The sequence below is a fragment of the Muntiacus reevesi genome, chromosome 11, assembly GCF_963930625.1.
Source record: "Muntiacus reevesi chromosome 11, mMunRee1.1, whole genome shotgun sequence".
NCBI classification, from domain to species: Eukaryota; Metazoa; Chordata; class Mammalia; order Artiodactyla; family Cervidae; genus Muntiacus; species Muntiacus reevesi.
The window spans coordinates 81744146-81766492 of NC_089259.1; the positions used below are offsets into that span (position 1 = coordinate 81744146).

General features: G+C 52.2%; 2 long non-coding RNA genes across 4 annotated transcripts; one reads left to right on the forward strand and one right to left on the reverse strand.

The window, feature by feature from the left end:
• The first annotated feature begins 8522 nt into the window (after positions 1–8522).
• Positions 8523–15977, forward strand: LOC136144279 (uncharacterized). Of its 3 annotated transcripts, XR_010658517.1 has the most exons (4): positions 8523–9111; positions 11309–11469; positions 14581–14660; positions 14868–15977. It is a non-coding gene; the product is annotated as an uncharacterized lncRNA (long non-coding RNA). The 3 variants fall into 3 exon arrangements; XR_010658515.1 differs by having other exon boundaries at positions 11309–14660; XR_010658516.1 differs by lacking the exon at positions 8523–9111 and adding an exon at positions 9851–9988 and having other exon boundaries at positions 11309–14660.
• Positions 8816–10148, reverse strand: LOC136144278 (uncharacterized). The gene is made up of 2 exons (XR_010658514.1): positions 9388–10148; positions 8816–9182 (listed from the first exon to the last, which is right to left on the reverse strand). It is a non-coding gene; the product is annotated as an uncharacterized lncRNA (long non-coding RNA).
• Positions 15978–22347: the final 6370 nt, after the last annotated feature.

Sequence of the window (22347 nt, forward strand, 5' to 3'; positions counted from 1 at the left end):
TGTGCAGCAGTACTAGTTCTGATCATTCAGGAAGCTCTTCTGTCGCAGGCCGTTTTCTGGGAGGAACGTGGCAAGGACGGCAGTCTCATGATCAGGCTAATCCAGTCCTGTAGGCTATGCTAGGTAGCTAAGCGCGGCGCCAGCTACAGACCTGTGCTGCTTTCCTAGATTTCAGCAGTAAGTTTAAACGTAGGAGAGTCGTAACATTGACCTCTGCACTAGCCAGTCATTTATGTTCAGTTGCTTTTCCAAAAAACACATCATGGAGAATTGACCACGAGGCCGAGAAAACGAAAGGCTACTTTTTTGAGTCATGTCTCAATGAACTTTAACAAAAACAAGCGGACCACTAGATTCATTTGGAGTAATGTCCGATGACTTCTAAGGTCGTAGAGGCGGTTTCAGCTTGGAGAGGTTGGTATGCTGAGGGTGGCTTGCCTGGCTTTGCACAGGCGAGTCTGCCGAAGTTGACAAAGTGGTTCCTACATTTCTGATCAAGTTACAGCTAACACAACTGTTGGAGAGGCCTGGGTGGATGGACTGCGAGTGTAAACTTTAGTCCACAGATACTTTAAAGTGCAGATTTAAGACTCCATTTTCTGAACATCTTTGATCCATGTAATCATTGTTTTGATCAAAATGTCTTTCTAATGGAAACTTCTTTTAAACTATTTGTTGGGACTTCCTGATCCCACATGTCTCGTGGCCCAAAAATCAAAACATAAAACAGAAGCAATATGGCAACAAGTTCAATGAAGACTTTTAAAATGGTCCACAAAAAAAAAAAAAAAAAAAAAATTCCAGAAAACAAACAGAAACCCTCAGGGCAGCAGAATGCTCCATCGTGTCCAGCTCCGTGTGACCCTGTAGACTGCAGCCTGCCAGGCTCCTCCATTCACGGGATTTTCCAGGCAAGATACTAGCGTGGGTTGCCATTTCCTATTTCAGGGAATCTTCCCGACCCAGGGGTTGAACCTGTGTCTCCCATCCTCCTGCATTGACAGTCTGGACTTTGACCAGTAGCCCCACTTGGGAAGCCCAAAACCTGGTGTACTTTTGGCTTAAGGAAGGCAGGAAGGACCGAATGAATGAACTCTATGGGTGATTAGCTAGGATGACAAGCCATTCTTTTAAGTAGATTCACGAGAAGGAAAATCATCTTTCTTTCCTGCCTGTGATGAATTGAGTTTTTTTAATACAAAAATTCATTACTAAATTTAACTTCTATGCCATTAACTGGGAATAAGGAAAAGGATGGAAATTTTAAAAAGCATCATTAAGTAGATGATTATATAACATTTAAATTAAAATCACTTCTTTAAAAGTCTACTCTTAGGCTTTAAAAATCTCTATAAAGCTATTACCGTAGCTTTTTTTTTTTCTAACCTGTACTTTGAAGGAGAAATAATGAATAAATATTAAAAGGCATGCTTTTTACACACCAATTTTTTTTAAATTAAATTTAGAATTCCAACTTCTTTATGTTTTCTATGTAATATGTTCCACACCTATTAGTAATTCCAAACATCTAGTAACATTTGGGAGAAAAACAGTATTGCACTTTAACACTGGCCTAACCTGCTGTGATGGAAGTCAAAGGGGAGGGTGAAAAAGTTGGCTGAAAACTCAACGTTCAGAAAACTAAGATCACGGCGTCCGGGCCCATCACTTCATGGCAAATAGATGGGGAAACAATGGAAACAGTGAGAGATTTTATTTTGGGAGGCTCTAAAATTACTGCAGATAGTGACCACAGCCATGAAATTAAAAGACGCTTGCTCCTTGGAAGAAAAGCTATGACCAAACTAGATGGTGTATCAAAGAGCAGAGACATTACTTTGCCAACAAAGGTCCGTCTAGCCAAGGCTATGGTTTTTCCAGTGGTCATGTATGGATGTGAGAGTTGGACTGCGAAGAAAGCTGCGCGCCAAAGAATTGATGCTTTTGAATTGTGGTGTTGGAGAATACTCTTGAGAGTTCCTTGGACTGCAAGGAGATTCAACCAGTCCATTCTAAAGGAGATTAGTCCTGGGTGTTCATTGGAAGGACTGATGCTGAAGCTGAAACTCCATTACTTTGGCCACCTCATTCGAAGAGCTGACTCATTGGAAAAGACCCTGATGCTGGAGGGACTGGGGGCAGGAGGAGAAGGGGACGACAGAGGATGAGATGGTTGGCTGGCATCACCGACTCGATGGACATGGGTTTGGGTGGACTCCGGGAGTTGGTGATGGACAGGGAGGCCTGACGTGCTGCAGTCCGTGGGGTCGCAGAGAGTCGGACACGACTGAGCGACTGAACTGAACTGAACTGAATCTGCTGTGTCTGCCAGGCGTCCGCGGGGGGCGGGTGGTGCCAGCCCAGGGCTGGGCCGCTGGGGTGGGCTCTCGAGGCGGGAGTCTCAGCAGGAGCGTTGGGAGGAAGGAGGAGGTGATGCCCACCCTGCTGACCTGTGAGTGCAGGACACAGATGGTGTGCAGACCACGCACTCGCATCCCACCTCCTTCTCCCGATTGGCTTCCTGGCCACGTGAGCAGAGGGCTCTGAGGTGCGGGTCTCCGGTGACCAGCACATATACCTGCCCCTTCTGAGCGGGGTCCCGACTCCAGGCTGAGCCCTGGGGGTGGGGACGCAGCCCCGGCTGGACGCAGAGGCTCTGCAGGTGAGGTGAGGGAGGCCCACGAGGGTGGCCAGGGCGCGGGACCTCCTCTGCGACTGACGGGGCTGTGAGCTCCCCTCGGCCTCCGTTCTCCTGCCTGTAAAGTGGTGACAAGCGCTGCCTTGCTGAGCCGGGGAAGGACGTCAGCGCGGTGACGGGGTCAGGGCCGGCTGGGCACGGGGCGACCTCCGGGGTGACTCCTGCGCCTGCCTCAGTCTGCTCAGCTCTCCCGGGCCTGTGGGGCCTTAGGGAGCTGGTGGCCCCTTCACTGTCGCCTTCAGGGGCCTGGAGGAGGCTCTCGGGGCCTGTGGGACAGCTGGTCACCCCGGGTCACCTGGAGGGCACCCGAGAGCTCGGGCAGCTAATCTGAAGTGGAAAGACGCCGGGCTAGAGGCGCCTCGGTGGGTCCTAAGCTTCGAGCAGGCACGAAAGTTGGCAGGCTCCCGGGAGCCCGTGCGCGGCTGAGGCGTCGTGTCCCGGGCGCTGCTGCAGTCTATGGGCCGAGGTTCTGTGTTTAATGTGTGTTCCGGCCGTTGCTCATCTGTTCAATCTCTCAGTGTGTGGGAGCGACAGAAAATTCTGAACATGTAACTGAACTGGTTGAGGAGACGGACGTTTGATGTCTCTCCAGAGTCTTCTTGCAGAGAACTCCGAAGCGTGGCGTGAACTCAGCAGTTGTGTTCCCAGAAACGTCCCTGAGAAGCAACAGCTGCAGCTATTTAAAAGCTTCCTTCAGACGCGCCGCCCGGAAGGCTGAGCGGGTGGAGGTGCGGGCGCCCTGGCCAGAGCCGGCGGGGGCCGGAGCCGCGTCCCGCGCACCCTGGGCTCCTTGCCTGCCGTCAGGCCCAGGGCCACAGAGCTGGAAGGGGCCCAAAAAGCAACTCGTCCAACCCTGCCCCGGAAGAGCATCTGTAAACAGTTTTTTAAAAAAAAAGTCGAGCTGAGGTCGAGACACGATCCTGTCACTTGGCAGCAGCTGAGCGTGGGATTAAAACTTCCAGAAAGTCAAATGGAAAAAGGCCGCCATGACAGAAGCAGATGAGAGGCAGTGGCTTTACGGGCGGAGCGTGCCGCTGCCTGAGGCCGGCAGGCTTGTGTGGACGGGTCGGCTGTCGTGTCGTTGCTGTCTAGACACTAAATCGAGTCTGACTCGGCAACCCCGTGGACTGCAGCCCGCCAGGCCCCTCTGTCCATGGGATTCTCCAGGCAAGAGTCCTGGAGTGGGTTCTCCAGGGGATCTCCCCGTCCGAGGCATCGAACCCAGGCCTCCTGCGGTGGCAGGCAGGCTCTTTGCCGCTGAGCCTCCTGGGAAGCCCGGGGTGTTGTACGGAGGGTGTTAACGCGGCAAACTGCTCCTCAGCTGCCGCGCCTGTTTTCTGAACTGGCCAACTTTGCAGGTACATTCACAGCCTGTTGGCTAAACACGTGCATTCCTAACCCCTGTTTAAGTTTTCACTCCCTTAGAAGCAGGCAACTCCAATTATTTTTTTAAATTAACAAGAAAAAATCTTAAACTTACATAAAGCCTGTATAAACTTACACAAAGCAGTAGTACAATAAAACAGTTTTTCCTGAACCACTTGAGAGTAAGTCGAGGTTGTGGTACTCCATCGCTCTGATGTGCTTCATTATGTATTTTTTCTTTTTTTTTTACAAACAATGCCTACATGACCTAAAATACTATCAGAATCAGGAAAGTAGTGTTGATGCATTATATGTTGTGCAGTAACACATTCCTTAAAATTACCCCTATCTAATCTTCAACCCCATTTATGATTAACCTTTAAACTTCAAGTTTATAATTATAATAAAATGAAGTAAATAGCTTTTCTATATCTTAGTAACATCCAACTATAAGATGTGATAAAAATATTCTTCACATTATAGCAAAAACTATACCAGGTGAGGGATATCAGCATAAAACACCCAAGATATACAGAGCAATTTTGTATATACACAAGATGTCTCTGTGGGGGGGATGTAATGAAGTGAGGTGTTTCCTTTTAATTGCCCAGAAATGGACCCAAAGTTGACAGGAGCATAAGAAACAGAAGCACAAACTCCATCACATAAAATATGAAGACATTAAAACTCTAACCCTTTAAACAGGAGAAAGTGCTGCTAAAACAGTGACGATCTCATGGGTGCAGGGATTCAAGTGTGCAGTTAAAAAATAAATACAAAGGGACATGGCAGAGCTCTTTTTAACATATCATTAAGTTTATGGGTTAAAAAAAAAACCCACACAAAATGACACTCCATATTTTAATTCTACTTTTCATTTTCTCTGAGAATGCTTGCTTGCAAATGTATAAAAAATCTGAAAAAAGCATAGCAAATTCATGAGAATAGCAGGTTTAGGGAGTAGGGGGAGGTACGTCTGTTGTTTATTATTACTTGTTAGCTTTCTGGAACTGTTCAAAATGCACTTGTATTGCTCGTATAGTTAAATTTTGATTAGAAAGATAACTGTAAAAATTACCAATTCTTTCTCCTGTTGTCAAGCAATAGCGATCAGACCAGGTCAAATTCTTTTCCTTTTTTGTGTCTCCACTGACTTGAACTTGCAGAAATGTAGCTAAAGATGGTCTGAAATGACTAAATAACACCGGGAGAAATAGGAAATAACCCTCCTGTGACTGGAGAAGTAGTTACTACAACCGCATCCCCGGATAGAGAGGTTCATGGCTCAAGTCAGGGTGAGACACAGGCTGGATGCAAAAGAACCTCAGGAACGATTTCAGACACAGCAGGCCCGTCTGGGCTTCCTCGGGGCATGGTGGCTGGGTTTCCAGAGCAGGTGCCTCAGAAGAACCGGGTCAAAATGCAGGACATTTTTACAGCATCACCTAGCCTCGGAGGTCACCTCACATCCATCCAGCCACACTCTGCTGGTCAGCACGTCACAAAGTCGGCCCAGAGTCAAGTGCAGGAAATGGCTGACTCGAGAGAAGAGCATTGAGGTCACAGTTTGGAAAAAAAAAACCAAAACCTTGGGATGAGAGATACTGTGGCTATTCTTAGGAATTACAACCTGCCACTGAACTGTATGCAAAAGAGTGTTTGACAGAGATTCCAGACACCTGTGCTTCCCAGGGAGCAGGAGACACAGTTTCTCCTTGAGAAGTGAGTTAAGACACAGTGAGGCATCTCAGTGTATGTTTACCAGTTTGCTGACTTAATAGGCAGGCTTCCCTGGTGACTCAGTAGGAAAAATCTGCCTGCAATATAGGAGGATGCAAGTTCAGTCTCCAGGTTGGGAAGATCCCCTGAAGAAGGAAATGGCTACCCGCTCCAGTAGCCTTGCCTGGGAAATCCCAAGGACAGAGGAGCCTGGTAGCTGGCAGTCCACGGAGTCACAAAAAGTCAGACACGACTGAAGGACCGAACAGCAACAACACTGACATAGAAACAAGATAAAACAAAATACAAGAAGCCACCCATCACCGTTCAGCGACTTATTCGGATTTTATGAAATGTGTGAAAAAGCTGCGGTGGTAAATAAAATAACTGTGTGCCTCCGCAGTTAGGACTCTGCAGGGCTCGGCTCCCTCTGCTCCCAGCCTGGGCGGCCTCTCTGAGGTTGTCAAGGGCTCCGGGGAGGGTCAGCCTCAACTTAACAGCAGCGCAGGAACAGCGACAGAAGCTTACAGGCTCCTGCCGTTTAGAATCCGGCTTTGGTGGCATGAAGAATAAAGAAAATACCATCTTCTGAAACAAATACTATTACTGCGCCGGTGTGTGACCACGTGCGCAAGAAACGCGCTGATACAGCCGGCGCGGGGTGGGATGGGCGGGGGCATTGTCTCTTTTCAGATCAGAGTTAACTCTACTGATTCCTGCTCTTGCCCCTTTTCATCAGCTCAAGGTCCATGGGCCGTCCTGCCACTGTCTCTTGTCTGCCTGCTTCTCATCAAGGCTGTTCCTTTTCTTTGACAAAAAGCTTTGGACCTGCTCTGCCGGCTCCCACCTTCCTGATCTAGAAGAAGTTGCTTTTCCATCTGTGCTCTGGAGGCCAGCTCAACTAGGCTGGGTTTTTCTAGATGAAATTGGGGCTAGAGTCCTCCTGTGCCCCAGGGGTGTTGAGACTGCCGCCTTGGTGCAGGTTCGGGGCCGCCTGGGTTCCTGCCGCTGGCATCTCAGCCCAGCTGCCTCCAGCTGCTGGGACGGCCTCTCCGACTCCGGGGCGCCCTCCTTGCCTGGCTCCCAGGGCACAGGGGTGACTGAGATTTCTGGGGGCACCGTGCTCTCTGGACAGAGTCCAGGCCACCGAGAGGACACTTCTGCCACCCAGCACAGACCTGACTAGGTACCATCATCGTTAGCCTCTGCTTTTCCCTTTCTGTGATGGGTAGAAAAATGAGCCGACCCACCCCCCTGCCTGGACCACCTTCAGAGCACCACCCCGCCTCCAAAGGCTTTCTAGAGCGCCCTCGGATGCTGCTGCTGTCAGAACCGAGGCCTTCTTGCAGATGCTGCTTTGACAGACTTTGCGTCTTCCCCCCAGCCTTCCCCTGCACACAGATGACAACTCTGACCCCAAGACAAAGTCCTGCTCTTCCTAAAGCGACTGATGTTGGCTTCTGGAGATTATCACAAATTAGAACTCCAGAAATAGAATCATTGATTAGACCAAATGAATGGAAACCGTTCACCTCTGGCAGCGCGTTTGATTTTTTAAAGAAATAATCCTCCTTATCCCCTCTTTGGCTGCACTGGCTCTTTGCTGCTCTGCGGGCTTCTCTGCAGTTGCCGTGAACGGGGGCTACCCTCTGGTTGCGGTGGTGACGGCTTCTCATTGCAGCGGTGCCTCTCGCTCCAGGGCGCGTGGGCTCGGTAGCTGTGGCCCACGGGCGTAGCTGCTCCGCAGCACGCGAGCTCTCTGCCAACCCGGCTCGAACCCGTGTCTCCTGCATCGGCAGGTGGGTTCTTTACCTCTGAGCCACCAGGGAAGCCCCGGGTTTGATTTTCAGAGTGTTTAAGTTTAAATGTCTAGTCCTCTCTTGATGGCCACTTTTTAAAGTTCTCTGCATGGAAGCTCTAACCCCAGAGCACTCGGGGCCTGCTCCCGAGACGCGCATCCTGTGCCTAGCATGCAGGTGACTCCTCAGGGGGCGCTGCCGGGAAATCACCCCCTCTTCCCCAGCCTCTCCCCCAGCCCTTTGCCCTGCTTTTAACGGTTGTTTCTCTGACAAGAGTCTGTCTGCTGAACGACAGACCCCACGCCGTGCTCCTCGGCCTGGATAGCACCAGGCGTCGCCCCGTTGGAACGGGCAGACAGCTTGCTCCCGGAGGCCCGGCCTTCCCGGGTGAGCGGGCAGTCGGAGGGACACAGCTGGCCCACGGGAAGCGGCAGAAACCCCAGCTCGCTCACGGATCACCCAGGCCTCACAGGCCCAGCTGTCCCCTGATCTGAAGCAGTGACCTCGAAACCTGAGTCTTCTCCCAGCTGGAACGTCCCGTCACATGCTGTTTTATTTTAAACTCTGGCTTCTCCGCGGAGTCCCGCGCTCAGACGCCCCCGCGGGGTCAGATGGCTGCGGGCACCGCCTGCCCAGGGCCCAGTGGCCGTGGAGGCCCGGGATGCGGGCTCCTCACTGGCGCCTGGGGGCGGGCCCCTGCCTTGCCCCGGGGGACGAGCCACCAGCAGGGCCCACTCGGGACTGGCCCCACCCCGCAGGCCCAGCCTGGAGAGTGTCAGAGGTCAAGGGTGGCTGCCCCTCACCCCCACCCACCCAAAGCGGCTCCCCAGCCAGTCGTCCCACCCCGACTCAAGCTGGCCCTTCTCCCACACCCCCGACGGGACTTGAATGAGAACTATCAGGGCAGTGGTGACTGGAGGGGCTTCCAGCTTGCCCCCCACCTCACTGGTCCTCCCGCCCCTGGGGGGCCCTCCGGGCCTCCGGTTAGGATGGTGATTCAGGCCCTGGAGCCTGGTCGCGTCCTCAGGGCTCTGCTCCTGGGGGATGGTGTCCGAGGGTGCGTCAGGCCTGCCGGGCCTCTGGAATTCTCTCTTTGGGGCCACAGCGTCCTGCCTGCTGGGTTGGCTGTGAGTCCCTGGAGCTTGCCCCGCGCCCTCCTACGACGGCCGCTGATGTTGGGGACGCCAGTGCCGAGGTCACATCCTCCCCCAGGCCCTCAGACTGAGGCGGGTGCTCAGGAGCTGGACAGATTGTATTTCTGGTCAAGCCGGACTTGAGAGCGGAGCTTGGACCTGCGCCCCAGCCTGCGCGAAGGTGGGCTGAGTCACAGGCCGGCCAGACCGCTGTAGCCAGTCCTGGGGAGGGAGGCCCTGAGTCCGTCCTCTCTGGGGAGGAACGGCCACGGAGGGAGAGGAAGCCGTTTTTCCCATTCGCGTCAAGGAGGCAGAACTCCCATCGCACGACTGCCGTGGGCTGAGCAGGGTTGCCCGGCTTCCTGTCCGCCCCGAACCTCAGGATGTCCGAATCAGGGTGTGTGCTGAGGCTCCTGAGAGGAGATGGTCCTGGGCTGGGGTGGGCCCTCGGTCCGATGCCTGGTGTCCCTGTAAGAGAAGGAGGACATCAGACGCAGAGGGCGGGCGGCCGAGTGAAGCAGGCGGCAGAGCGGGGGTGACGCGGCCTCAGTCCTCGGAAGCCTGGGCCCGGGAGCTGGGGGAGCGGGAGGACCCCCCCGCCCCCCGAGGCCGCAGGGGCGTGCAGCACACCGTGATCTCGGACTTCTAGCTCCAGGCCTGTCGGGGGACGCACCTCTGCCGTGTGAAGTCACCCCGTGTCTGGTTCTTGGCTGTGGCGGCCTTTGCTGTTGCTGCTGCTAGTCCTCAGGCGGCTCCGACTCTTTGCAGCCCCACGGCCTCCCTGTCCGTCACCGCCTCCCGGAGTTTGCTCGAGTTCCTGTCCATTGAGTCAGGGGTGCCATCCGACCAGCTCATCATGGCGGCCTCGGGAAACGAGTGAAGGCGCCAGGCAGGAATAAGGACGCGGGCGGCGGGGGGCTGTTCTCTGTAAATCCTCAGGGCCCACGACCTTGGCGCCAGGCCCAGCTCCTCCAGCCACAGGGACGCACGCGTGCTGTGTGCCCCTCGGTGGGCCGCTGGGCCCAGCGCTCCCTCCTGCCCCTCCTGCAAACCTTGGCTTGCGGTGCGTCCCGCACGCAGGGAGGCTCCGCAGGGGGCCCTGGGCTGGTGACTGCAGCCTGAGGCCCCCCTCCTCAGGGACAGGGAGTGGGGGCACCGCTTCCCCGAGCCGCCCCCCTTCTGTGTGAGGTCCTCGTTCACGGATCCACAGGAACCGCGCAGCCTCAGACCTGCTTCCACCAATCTGTTCCACGAGACTGCGTTCCCCGTCAGGGGTGAGTCATAACACTGAGTCACAATCTGTACTAAAGCTAGGACTCCCGATTCCAACGCACTTGGAAGCTTACTAATCCACCCTTAGAGTTGACTGAAGGTTTTTTCCACTGTAAGAATCTGACACCAAAGCCACCGTACTGGCATCTTGGAGGTGACTGATTTTGGTGGGAACAGGAAGAAGAAAAATTCGGGCAGAGCACCGTCTGCCTGGAAGCGTTTCCTCCCCGTCAGCTCTGGCCCCCGTCCTGAGCCAGTAGAAGTGACAGGCCAGCCCTTGTGACCAAGTTAAGAATGAGAATGTTCAAGAACATTCTTTCGTCCCCACACTAATCAGCGCACATTCTTCCCAAGCCGTTTCACAGTGTGTCGGTAGACAAGTCTGACTCCTGTCCTCAACCGACAGCTAGGAAACACCCCCATCACCCCTCAAGCTCTGCGGAAGATGTACAGTCACTGGGTGATTCAGAGCTTTGTCCTTTGGGATAGTTTTGAACGAGGAGGATTTTCTTTGCTTAAGTTTTGCAGATGAGCTGTTTGCTTCAAGTTCTGGTGTAAATTATCTCTCGGCCACTGAACTTTTGCAGACAGAGTCTCTTGACTGTTTTCTGCCGGGGTGTTCTCCGCTGTGCGGCTGTCCTGGGCCGTGGGGTGTGTAGCGGCATCGCTAGCTGCCACTCACTGCAGCAGAGACCTAGCCGGCCTGGCGCAGCCTCGTCTGTTTCTTGGGAAGCCATCCTGCAGTTTGTCTACCCCTGGACCCCCTTTAGGGCCTTCCCGGTGGCTCAGTGGTAGAGAACCCGTCTGCTAATGCAGGAGATGTGGGTTCAATTCCTGGGTCAGGAAGATCCCCTGGAGAAGGGCATGGCAACCCACTCCAGTAGTCTTGTCTGGGAAACCCCATGGGCAGAGGAGCCTGGCGGGCTACAGTCCGTGGGGTTGCAAAGAGTTGGACACGACTGGAGCAGCTGGGCAAGGACCCCTTTTGCCTGGGAGGGGCCAGCTTTGGGATACGTGGGCATCTTGCCAAAGCGACCTCTGAGCACTGCGTAAGCTCACCAGGCCGGGGGGAGCTGCAGTAGACCCAGCCCTCCCGCTGCGCAGGTGGAGCTCCGTGAGAAGGTGCCCACCTCCACAGCACACCTGTGGCTCTGCCTTGACCACCCAGCAAGGCAGCCACCCCCTGGCTCCACCCCTGTTGACTGTCCAGGGCTCTCTGCTGCCTGAGGCAGTCGGGCTCATCTTCTGCCATCGAGGGGAAGTGCTGTAGCTGGACAGGGCAGTCGTGGGCCTGACGGGTCTCCACGCCTGTTTGCTTCCAGAATTCCTCGGAGACACCTTGAGGGAAAACAGCTCTTCCAGGTGTGATCACAGCTGACGACCGACGTTCGCATTTGAACCCTGAGCTCTTCCGAGAAGGACAAGAGCATATAAAACAACCAGCTACCTGGAGTCTAGATTGCTGGCCTCAGCTGGGACTCAGGTGTGTTTAGATCACATTGGCTGGTGAAGTGACTCCATCTCTTGGCAAAAATCTGCTTCATTTTGTACCCTGAAGTAATTTTTGGCTGAAATACGCCATCCCAGCCAAGTCAATTTTGATTTATGCATCTTGCCCTTGCCCACAAATGTTAGAAAAGCTTCCTAAGGAAATTAAATTTACAAAAGTGGCTGAACTTCTGGTCAAAAGTGACCTGTTACAGGGAATGTTAATTCTAAGCCAAACAGGGGTAACAGGTGCGGAACAAAAACCAAATCTCCCGGATGATTTGTGATCGCTTTCATGACAGCATGTACATGAAACACTATCTCAGAGAAAGACTCTGACACTCTTGCTGCTTGTTAGATGCTAGTCTAATGGGTTTTTCTATTTTTAGAGATTAACGATGTCATCCAGTGGAAAAAGAAACCACACTCAGTAAATTCCACAGCTTTAAATATCCTATTTCCCAAAAGGGTTACGTTAAGACCTTCCGACCTCCCTAATTCTGGTTTAAAATTTTCACAAGTGACTCTGGGTGACATTATCTGGCTCATATTTTTATGTCTTTATTGCCAGCGTTGTGATGTACTCAGTTATGTCCGACACTCTGTGACCCCACGGACTCTAGCCCGCCAGGCTCCTCTGTCCACGGGATTTTCCAGGCAAGAATACTGGAGTGGGTTGCCATTTCCTCCTCTATGGGATCTTCCCGACCCAGGGATAGAAGCTGCATCTCCTGCGTCTCCTGCATGGGCGGTGGATTCCTTACCACTGAGCCCACCTGGGAAGCCTGGATAGCCAGTAACTTGAACTAAATATCAGAAAGTGTGGGTGACAAAATCGATGGTGAGGGGACAGAAATATATGAAATCAACAACATTTAGACCAGGCTTTCTCAGATGAAATTTTGTAGGGAAACTGGTCGATTCTAGTCAAACAACTAGACATTTTAAAATAACCGATTAATAATTCATTCCATTTTCAAACCGGTTCAATACATTTTAACATTTAAAAAGATTGGTTTGAATGATGTACACAAATGAATAAACACATCTCTGGGGAGACTGGAAACTCTCAGAGGAGCAGAAATCACGGGGTGAGGAGACCATCACTTAGAACCGTCACGGTAACCAGGCCAGTGGGTCAGCCTGCTGAGCTGCGGGCTCTTGACCGCCTCTCAAAGTATCGACCCATCCCCACAAAGTGCTGATCACAGAGAAGGGGAAAGAAGCCAGCAGACACCCTCCAGGAGTCTTGCCTGGAGAAGCCCCTGGACAGAGGAGCCTGGTGGGCTACAGTCCATGGGGTCACAGAGCTGGACATGACTGAGTGAGCAACATGCACACACGTGTTGCAGAGACACGCTCGGCCCCTGGCAAGTGGCTGAGTACATGGGTGAGTACATCACCGGGGCTGGAAAACCGTGGGACCCTTCAATGTTCACCCGAAACTGTCACAGCATTGCTAACTGTAAAACAATACAAAATAAAAGCTATTTTTAAAAATTTCCATCATGGGACAGAAAAGACTCGACAGAACTCGGCTGTTTCTGAAGCCGCTGAGAGCACAGGGACCCACCACCCTGGGCTGCGCCTGCGGCGGTGGATCCGTTCTGCGCATCCGGCCCGGCTGTGGTCCCACCCTGGCCGCCCTGACCCGGCGCCGGGCTCAGCAAGGCGTCCGCGGGGGCCCGGCGGGACCGCGGCCAGGCGGGCTTCCTTTCCAGAGCAGCAGTTGTCCCAGCTGCCACCAACGCGTCCACACCTGACCCTCTCATTCACGTCTTCGGATTCTTCACCGCGTCCCCAAACCACCCCTGAGCAGCTGGGCCGTCGTCCCAGCGCCTTTGCTGTTCTTTCTCAGCCGCCTGGGGGAGAAGTTCCGGCTGCGCCCACCCCGGCTCCGCTCGCCGGCTCCGGCTCCCTCTGTCCTGAGGCGGGGATGTCGCCCGCAGTCTTAGGACACAGCCTCCCGGACAGTGACCTGTCACTTTGAACTCCTCTACGGTGGCACGGGGCTGCGACTGAGTTCTGCTCATCTGAACGCCTTGCAAACAGCAAACAGAAACTTCAAACTGAAACATGATAGGTTAGCTGTTTGTTTGTTTGTTTGTTTAATATTTTTTGTCCCATAAAATGGAAACCATCACATTTTATCTCTTTATTATAGACACGCTTTCCTAATCTCCTATAAATATGCAACCTCAGTAGAAATCAAATATGAAACTCATGTTGAAGGAGAAACGTCCTCAAGATGCTCTGGATTCTGCATCAGAATGAGAGCGCCTGAGCCCAGCTCTTGTATCCAGTAAATTAAAACCAGAGATGCAGACGCTCGCCCAAGATCACATGAAGTGTGACATAACGTCACTGATTTTAAAGCGCCCAGTTTACACAAGAAATAAGACACTGAGGACCACAAAGGGGAGCCCGAACCACAGTGTGGGTGAGACGGGGCACCCGGGGGACACAGACCACTCCCACCCGGTGGCCAGGTGTGCCCAGCTCTGGCGCCGAAGCTGGCACATAGTAGGTGCTCAGGAAAGATCCCCTAGGCTGCTAATGATTAGACACAAGAGGATGCCCAGTCAGCACGCCACTGCTTTTCCTCATCTACATGCTGACTCTACAAAATGGGAAATCCTACATCTTGTCCACAGGAAAATGCCAATTTATGGCCACAACTGGTTATGAAATAGAAATATGAGCGGAGGAAATGCGGAGCTTGGCAAGATGAATCTGGAGCTCTTTGTGGGTATCTTCTGTCCTTAGCTGTTTAAAACATGTTTCTAAAGTCTGTGGCTTTCTCTCTCTGTTGGGAACAGAATTCAGGCCTCAAGATACACAGCAGGTGGGGGAAGCTCACCTTCCAGACCAGTCACATTGGCAAAGGGCCCTCCCTGCTCGGACACGGGCTCGTCTTCAGTCCTGACATCTGCAGAGGTTCTGGGGGTTTGGATGTGAGCCCGTTCTTTCAGGGACTCTGCTGCTGCTTACTCACTCATCCGTGTCTAACTCTTTGCGACGCTATGGACTGTAGCCTGCCAGGCTCCTCTGTTTATTGGAGTCTCCAGGCAAGAATGCTGCAGTGGGTTGCCATTTCCTCCTCCAGGGGATCTTCCCGACCCAGGGATCGAACCCGAGTCTCCTGTGTCTCTGCATCGGCAGGCGGATTCTTTACCAGAGCCCCTGGTAAGCCTTTTCGGGGTGCAGTTCAGCCCATCACATGCATCCCTGGGGCCCCTTTCCCCTCCCTCTGGTCGTGCGGGGACCCCAGAGCCTCCCGGCTCAGCACAGCCCTGCCCTCCCTCAGGACTCAGGGGCCACTCCTCTCCCGCCACCTGGAAGCTGCCCCTCCTCACCTGCCAACTGTTGACTCAGGGTCTCCTCTCCTCCTAGAAGCCCAGGAGGGGCCCCGGGGTATGGTCAGTCATCTGGTCTCCTTGGAGGATAAAAGATGCAGTGGTCCCGGTGAAGACTCTTCACTTTCTTAAGGCATCTCCACCCACTTCCTCCTGCTTTGTGGAAACACGAGAGGTAACTACTCCCCGGGGCCCAGGGGTTGCCGGTGAGTGAACCCCACGGAGAGACCTGGCACTGACCGCCCGCAGGCCAAACACGACCGGCCGGGTTCTCCGAGGGTCATCACCACACACGGCTCCTTAGAGGTCCCTTCCCGTGAAGCCATGGAGTATGGGAATAAGGCAGAAAACCAGGAAAAGGGGAGTAAAATGCTCTAGAACAAGAGGCGGGAAGGACTAGTGAAAAAGGATTAAAGCAGAGAGGAAGAGAAAAACATCACAGAGAGACAGAACGGTGAAGGGGGTGGGGTTCATGAAGCAAATGATATAGGAATAGGCAGAGTTTATTAAAAGTTCCGGCCAACCTTTCTTGTTAAAAATAAACATAAACAATAAGCCAGTCACAAAAAGACAAACCTGGGTGACTCCACGTTTATGAGACCACGGAATCGTCACACGGAGCAGCTGATGCAGGTGTGGACGCCAGAATCGAGAAGGACGAGGTCTCCCCTCTCCGCTGACCGCGTGTCATGTCCAGTGTGGGAACCGAGGGGTTTGGACCACGCGCGCCCAGACGGTTAAATGAGACACCCAGATGTTCTGAGTCAAAGATGCAGCCCTTACAGCTCTGTCCACTCACCAGGGAGCGTTTTTACAGCCCAACCTCTTTCCCCCTTTTCTACTAAACTTCAATGCTGATTTGTAGCTCCTATGAGCAAAGGTGGTGTCAGAGCTCACAACCATTGATGGTCTCCTGTATTGATTCTACCTGCACTTACCACTGACGGCCAATAGGAGGTGTTAACCCACAGCTTTATTCCTATTCTGCTCAGTGATATCAATCAAGAAGCATACCAATGTGTCAAATTTCAATGCATTTATTAAAACATAAATATTTAACTTCTTGAATCTCATAGGACTTTTATCACTCTCATTAACTTCACTTATGTAGTCTTTAGTCTCAAAGCTAATTCTTAATGTCTACAAATACACTTTAAAGGATATGGATGCATTTTAAAGTCAACATCTAAATGGAAGCAGCTTACGTACAGAGAAGCTCAGAAATCCTAAATGTACCACTAGAAGAATTGTTTACAAAGGCGCTGCATCTGTGGGGACACCGGGACAGGATCTAGGGTGTTACCTGGCGGCTCCCTCCTACCCCCGTCGGTCATCACTGCTGAAGAGTAAGCGCTTTTCTAGTTGGCTTCATTGTAGGGGTCTTGCTGTTTTTAAACATGAAGAAATCTGCACTATATTGTGTGTCTGAATTCTTCTCAATGTAATGTCCACGAGATTGTCCATACTTTGAGTGAGGCAGTGTTGCATGGTAGTATGCATGCAACACACGTGTAGTATACGTGTAGCGTGTGCACCGCCCATGTAGCAACACAACACAGGCAACATAGATGCGGTGTGTATGCAACACACATGTACTGTGCGCACACCACACATGTAGTGTGTAACACAGGTGCAACACATGTGGTATACATGTAGTGTGTGGGACATGTAGTGTATATGTATTATGCATGTTGTATATGTAGTATCCATGCAGCACACATGTTGTATATATGCAGCATGTAAGCAGCGTGTTGTGGGTTCACAGATCATCACAGTATAACGCCTACAGTCTGAATATACTGTGTTCATTTATCCCTCCTGCTGCGAGCCAGCAACAGGGCCGCTCCCAGCGCTGGCTGTTGCGAGTGATGTGGTTGTGAACATTTCATACTTGTGTTTCGGTGCACACTTGTAGGTATTTCTGAGAGCTGCATATTTAGGAGTAGAATTGCTGAACAGGTTTCCTGAGAAGTGGTATGAATTTATGCTCCCACCAGCTGCAATTTTTCTTGCTCCACGCCCTTACCAACGTTTGATATCACAACCTATTTTTCATTGTGTGACTTGTTTTTACTCGATATACAGTTTTCCCATGGTTTTCCAAGCAGTGTAACTTTAGCTGGATATGAGGAAAAGAGTAATGACGCTTAGGAGCGGTGTAGCCATGAGCACAGGCGTCCCAGGCGGCTGAGTGGTAAAGAACCCACCTGCCGGTGCAGCACACACAGCTTCCACCCCCCGGCTGGGAAGAGCCCCGGGAGAAGAAACGGAACCCACTCCAGTATTTTGCCTGGAGAATCCCAGGGACAGAGGAGCCTGGTGGGCTACAGTCCATGGGGTCCCAAAGAGTCAGACACGACTTGGTGACTAAATAGCAACAATAACCGTTACAAGCTCTGGGAATTCTTGTGCAGCGCACAGAATATTCTGATGGAGCTCTCAGGACCGTCCTCAAGTTAGGAAGATGGGGGTGTTGTGGATATGGTCCTTCATGTGTACGCATTTTAAGCCCAGGTTACATTTAAGTTGCTGCCGTGCTAACCCCCAGGCCCTAGCGCCATCAGCACGGGGGTGGACGGGGAGCATCTAGCACCGGTGGGAGAGCTGGCCCTTCCGTGCTCAGGGGGCGTCACAGGCTCACCTCGTCCCCGTCATCGTCATCCGTCCAGAGGCGACCTTTGTGTTACGACGCCAACATCCCCTCAGTGCTGTTTGCAGCTGAAGTCAGGGGGCAGTGGGCTGCAGGGGGCGAGCGTGTCCAGCGTGTATGGAGTGGGGCTGGTTCTGTCTTTTCTTTGGACCTGTGAACTGTGAACACACAGGGGAAAACACAAGCGTGGAAGCTGGGGGTCCTGCCTGGGCCAGGTCACTCCGCGAGCGTGGACAAGTTAGAGAAGCTTCCAGCATCATGACATTCACGCCTCTTAGCACAAACGAGTGACTTCAACACACAGCGCTTCTTCCGCGTTCCATCTTTCTTGCAGAATTCTGTAGCTCTCTGAGCAGAGGTCAGCACATCTGCCCAGTCTATCCAGGTGGCCCACCGCCTCCGGGTCACGGCCGCACCCCCCTCCCACCTGCCGCTGTCCTGCCCGACCGCTCCGGCCAGGGGAGTGGACCCTGACGAAGGCGCCCAGCGGCACAGCCGACTCATCCGCGGCTGCGGCGGATTTTCTAGGCTAAGCGGCTCCTCTGATGCGCCTCCGCGCGCGTCGTGTGTTTGCAGAACTCCCGGCTCAGGAGTCCGGAGGGGACTTCTCCCCACGGGGGCAGCGCTGCTGGTACGCAGAAATCAGTCTCTTAGGACCGGGTTGGGCTTCCCTCGCAGCTCAGTCGGTAAAGAATCTGCCTGCAGTGCAGGAGACCCAGGTTCGATCCCTGAGTCGGGAAGATCCTCTGGAGAAGGGAACGGCAGCCCACTCCAGGGTTCTTGCCTGGAGAATCCCGTGGACAGAGGAGCCTGGTGGGCTACCGTCCGTGGGGTCACACGAGTTGGCCGCGACTTAGTGACTAAACCACCACCACAGGACCAGGTTGTGCCAGGTTCTACCTAAATGGGCTGATCAGACATGAAACATGCTTTTTAGAACCAAAATAAGGTTCTTTTCCCTGTGTTTAGAAAGTTAGTTGTAATGAATTTTTTTATTGTAGTAAAATATTGTTGTTGTTGTTTAGTCACTAAGGCATGTCCAACTTTTTGTGACCCCATGGACCACAGCACCAGTAAAATATGCAAAACGTAAAATTAGCCATTTTAACCATTTTAGGTGTACAGTTCAATGGCACTAAATGCATCCACACTGCTGGGTAACCGTCACCACCATCAGCTCCAGAACCGTTTCATCTTCCCAACCCGAAAATCTGCCCCGGTTAAGCAGCAGCTCCCAGCCGCCGCCCGCCCCCAGCAGGCAGCCACCATCTACTTACTTCTCTGCTGATGTGACTCCTCTTGTCGTTCAGTTACTAAGTCATGTCTGACTCATTGCGGCCCCACGGACTGCAGCACGCCAGGCCTCCCTGTCCCTCACTATCTCCCGAAATTTGCCCAAGTTTATGTCCATTGAATCAGTGATGCCATCCAACCACCTCATCCTCTGCTTCCTCCTCTGAAAGTGAAAGTGAAGTCCCTCAGTTGTGCGGACTCTCTGCTACCCCATGGACTGTAGCCCACCAGGCTCCTCTGTCCATGGGATTTTCCAGGCAAGAATACCGGAGTGGGTTGCCATTTCCTTCTCCAGGGGATCTTCCCAACCCAGGGATCGAACCCAGGTCTCCCACATTGCAGGCAGATGCTTTAACCTCTGCACCACCAGGGAAGCCTCCTCTAGAGACCTCATATTAGTGGATCAGACGGTATTTGTCCTTTTCTGTCTGACCTGTTTCCATCAGCATCATATCTTCCAGGTTCATCCACGTCAGTGCCTGTGTCAGAATCTTCTTCCTCTTTATGGCTGAATAATATCCCTTTGTATAGATGGACTGCATTTTGCTTATTCGTTTAGCTGTTGATGGACACTGGAGTTGTTCCCATCTTAAACTGCTGAGAACAGTGCTGCTCTGAACATGGGTGGACAAGTATCTGTCTGAGCTCTTGTTTTAGATTCTTTTGGTCTATGCTAAGAAGGCTTCCCAGGTGGCACTAGTGATAAAAAAAGACCCGCCGACCAATGCAGGAGACTCAAGAGATGCAGGTTTGATCCTGGGTCAGGAAGATTCCCCAGAAGAGGAAACGGCAACCCACTCCAGTACTCTTGCCGGGAAAATCCCATGGACAGAGGAGCCTGGCGAGCTACGGTCCATAGAGTCGCAAAAGCGTCAGACGCGACTGAACGACTAAGCATGCATACCAAGAAGTGGAACTGCTATGGTAATTCTGTTTAATTTTTTGACGTAGCACCACACTTTTTTCCACAGTGGCTGTGCCATTTCACATTCCCGCGTTAAGAATTCTCATTGTGTTGCCGGGGCCTTTCTTTTCTTTGTTTGAAGGTTTTTAATGGTAAGTTTAGTTTATTTGTTAGAGATAAGGCTGTTCAGATGATTTCTTCTTGAGTAGGCTCTGTTGGTTTGGCCTTCCACGTCAGTCACCCGTGTAGTGCAAATTATTGCTGCGCTGAACTCGTTGCTGTCTCTTCCTGTGAACGAGCTCTCAGCGCCTACCGGATAAGCTGGGTGCTCGCAGTGCCCACCCGGGGGTCGTCTTGGGCCCACGGATGTTCAGCCTCACGAGAGCACCAGGGGCCTTGCGCAGAAGGACGGGGGGAGGTGCACGTGGACACCCGGCGCCAAGAGCAGAATCAGCCACTGCCCCCCAGGAGTCGTCCTCGCAGGCTCTGTAAAGCGGCTCGGGGACCCTTCCCCAGCCCCTAAGGCTCAGCCCAAGGCGGGACGAGGAGCAACACAGACCCTGCATCGGACTGCCGGCCGGGAGCAGCCTTGGCGAGGGGTGGGGGGTTCCGCGGCGTTCTCACGAGCTCCTGGCCGCCCGCTTGGGGAGGAGAGGCCGCCTGCCCTGCGCACTATAGGCAGCCACGGTCAGATGCTCCCAGCGGGGGAGGCGTGGAGGGGGACAGAACGCAGCCCTCGGGGCCACACGGGGGACGGCAGGGAGCAGAAGGAACCGGGGCTGAGCGCGGCAGACGCGGCAGTAACGTGAGGCTGGGGGCCCAGGGCGCACGACTGGGCCGGCAGGGAGGCCGAGGACGGGGCGGTGGGGGACTGGCTCCAGGCGCTGGGGCCCTTCCCTGGGGGTGAGGGGCCGGGGGCAGATCTGCTGAGGCCGGGGGTTGCACAATCAGGCCTCTGGGGCCCCGGGAGGCTCAGAGACGCGGAGGCAGCTCCCGGAATTTCAAGTCTCACGCGCAGGGCGCTGACGAGCCCGGCTGGAGGTGGCCCCACCCCAGGGCCCCGACACTCACAGGCCTCCCCGTCCAGAGGCAGCGTGTGCATTCACGCCACCAGCAAAGGTACCTGGGAACACAGGGGACACCCGGTACCGCTTTCGGGGGGCACAGCTGGGAAGTGAACCCAAGGTTTCCAGGGTCAGGGAGAAACACGGACACACACGCTGACCTGCGTCTCAGGGTGGCGACGGGAAACGTTTACACGCAGACGCGCGGATGAATCGAAAAGTGAGATAGCTCTCCATCTCCATCATTTCCAGAGTTACTTTTTATACGGGACACTCAGTTATACAAACTGGTGTGCTGCACTGTTTTTATCAGTTGTGAACGGAAAAGAAATTACAATGATACAACCTAGAGTAAGTGTTTTTGACACCTATGGCTTTTGGATCACATTGAAAATATGTATTTCTGTTGTATATGCATTTTGTAGGCAGAGAAGGATGCTTGAGTGATTAGTAAAAGTCTCTCTAACATAACAGCACATCACATTAAATTGAAAAGTAAGTCACATTAGACAAAGTGCGCTAAAGGCGAATGTTACACGCTCTTGTACGGCCTTCCTTGTTGCCCTTGTTTTGGGATATTTTATCCAGGCATTTGGACCGCTTCTTTTTTGTTTGTTTTTAGGACTGCATAGAATTAATTGCTTCTGCTCTTTTGTTATTATAAATAATGCTGCAATAACGAACCTCTTACCTATGTTATCTCACATTTGAAGGTTAAATTTAAATTCCTAGAAGTGGAATTACTGATTTAAAGAGTAAGTCCTTTTGTAATTGTGAAAGACGTGGCCATATTACATTTGTCAGACGTTGTGTCAATATATACTCTGCTTTCTGTGGAGAAAGTATGTTAAAAATACAATTTTAAGAGAAAGAAGTAAAATGTAAATTTAGACCTTTGAAGAAGAACTTAGTGCATTTTAAAATGGATAATGGCGAGTGTGAAATTTTTATGGTTAGAGATGCCATTGAATACCAAGGAGGGACCTGATTTTATTGTTAAGCCAATGTTTATAATTGACTGAACATTACATTCTTAACTATTTTAACTTGCAAATAAAACTTTTAGAAATCAACTTAAAAATTTGCAAGGCTACAATGGTTTTTCCATGAGTAAAAATGTATGAAAACCACCACTCTAAACCCCAGCTTATACCTGGTTTGGTGACTGGATTTTGAGGTCTGACAGAGCTGATACCAGCACTTCAGCCATCCGCTACTGTCCTGACCTGAGCCCTCTGAGCAGCTCCTCGAGGAGGTCCCAGCCCTGGATGGCTGTAAGTGAACCTGTGTCAGACACATCTATTATTTTATGACAGTAAACATTAGCTTGAGGACTGAACAATAAAATTATTAAGTTGTAAGATAGACAGGCACATGGAGAATAATTGTAAGGTGTCTCTGAGAATGAATTTCAAGTCTTATCTGTCCGTCTGGGTTTTGGACACCTGTGTATGTTAGTCGTTCAGTTGTGTCTGACTCTTTTGCAACCCCATGGACTGTAGCCCGCCAGGTTCCTCTGTCCATGGGATTCTCCAGGCAAGGATACTGAAGAGGGTTGCCATGTCCTTCTCCAATATCTGGGTTTCTAAAACATTCTTTATGGAAA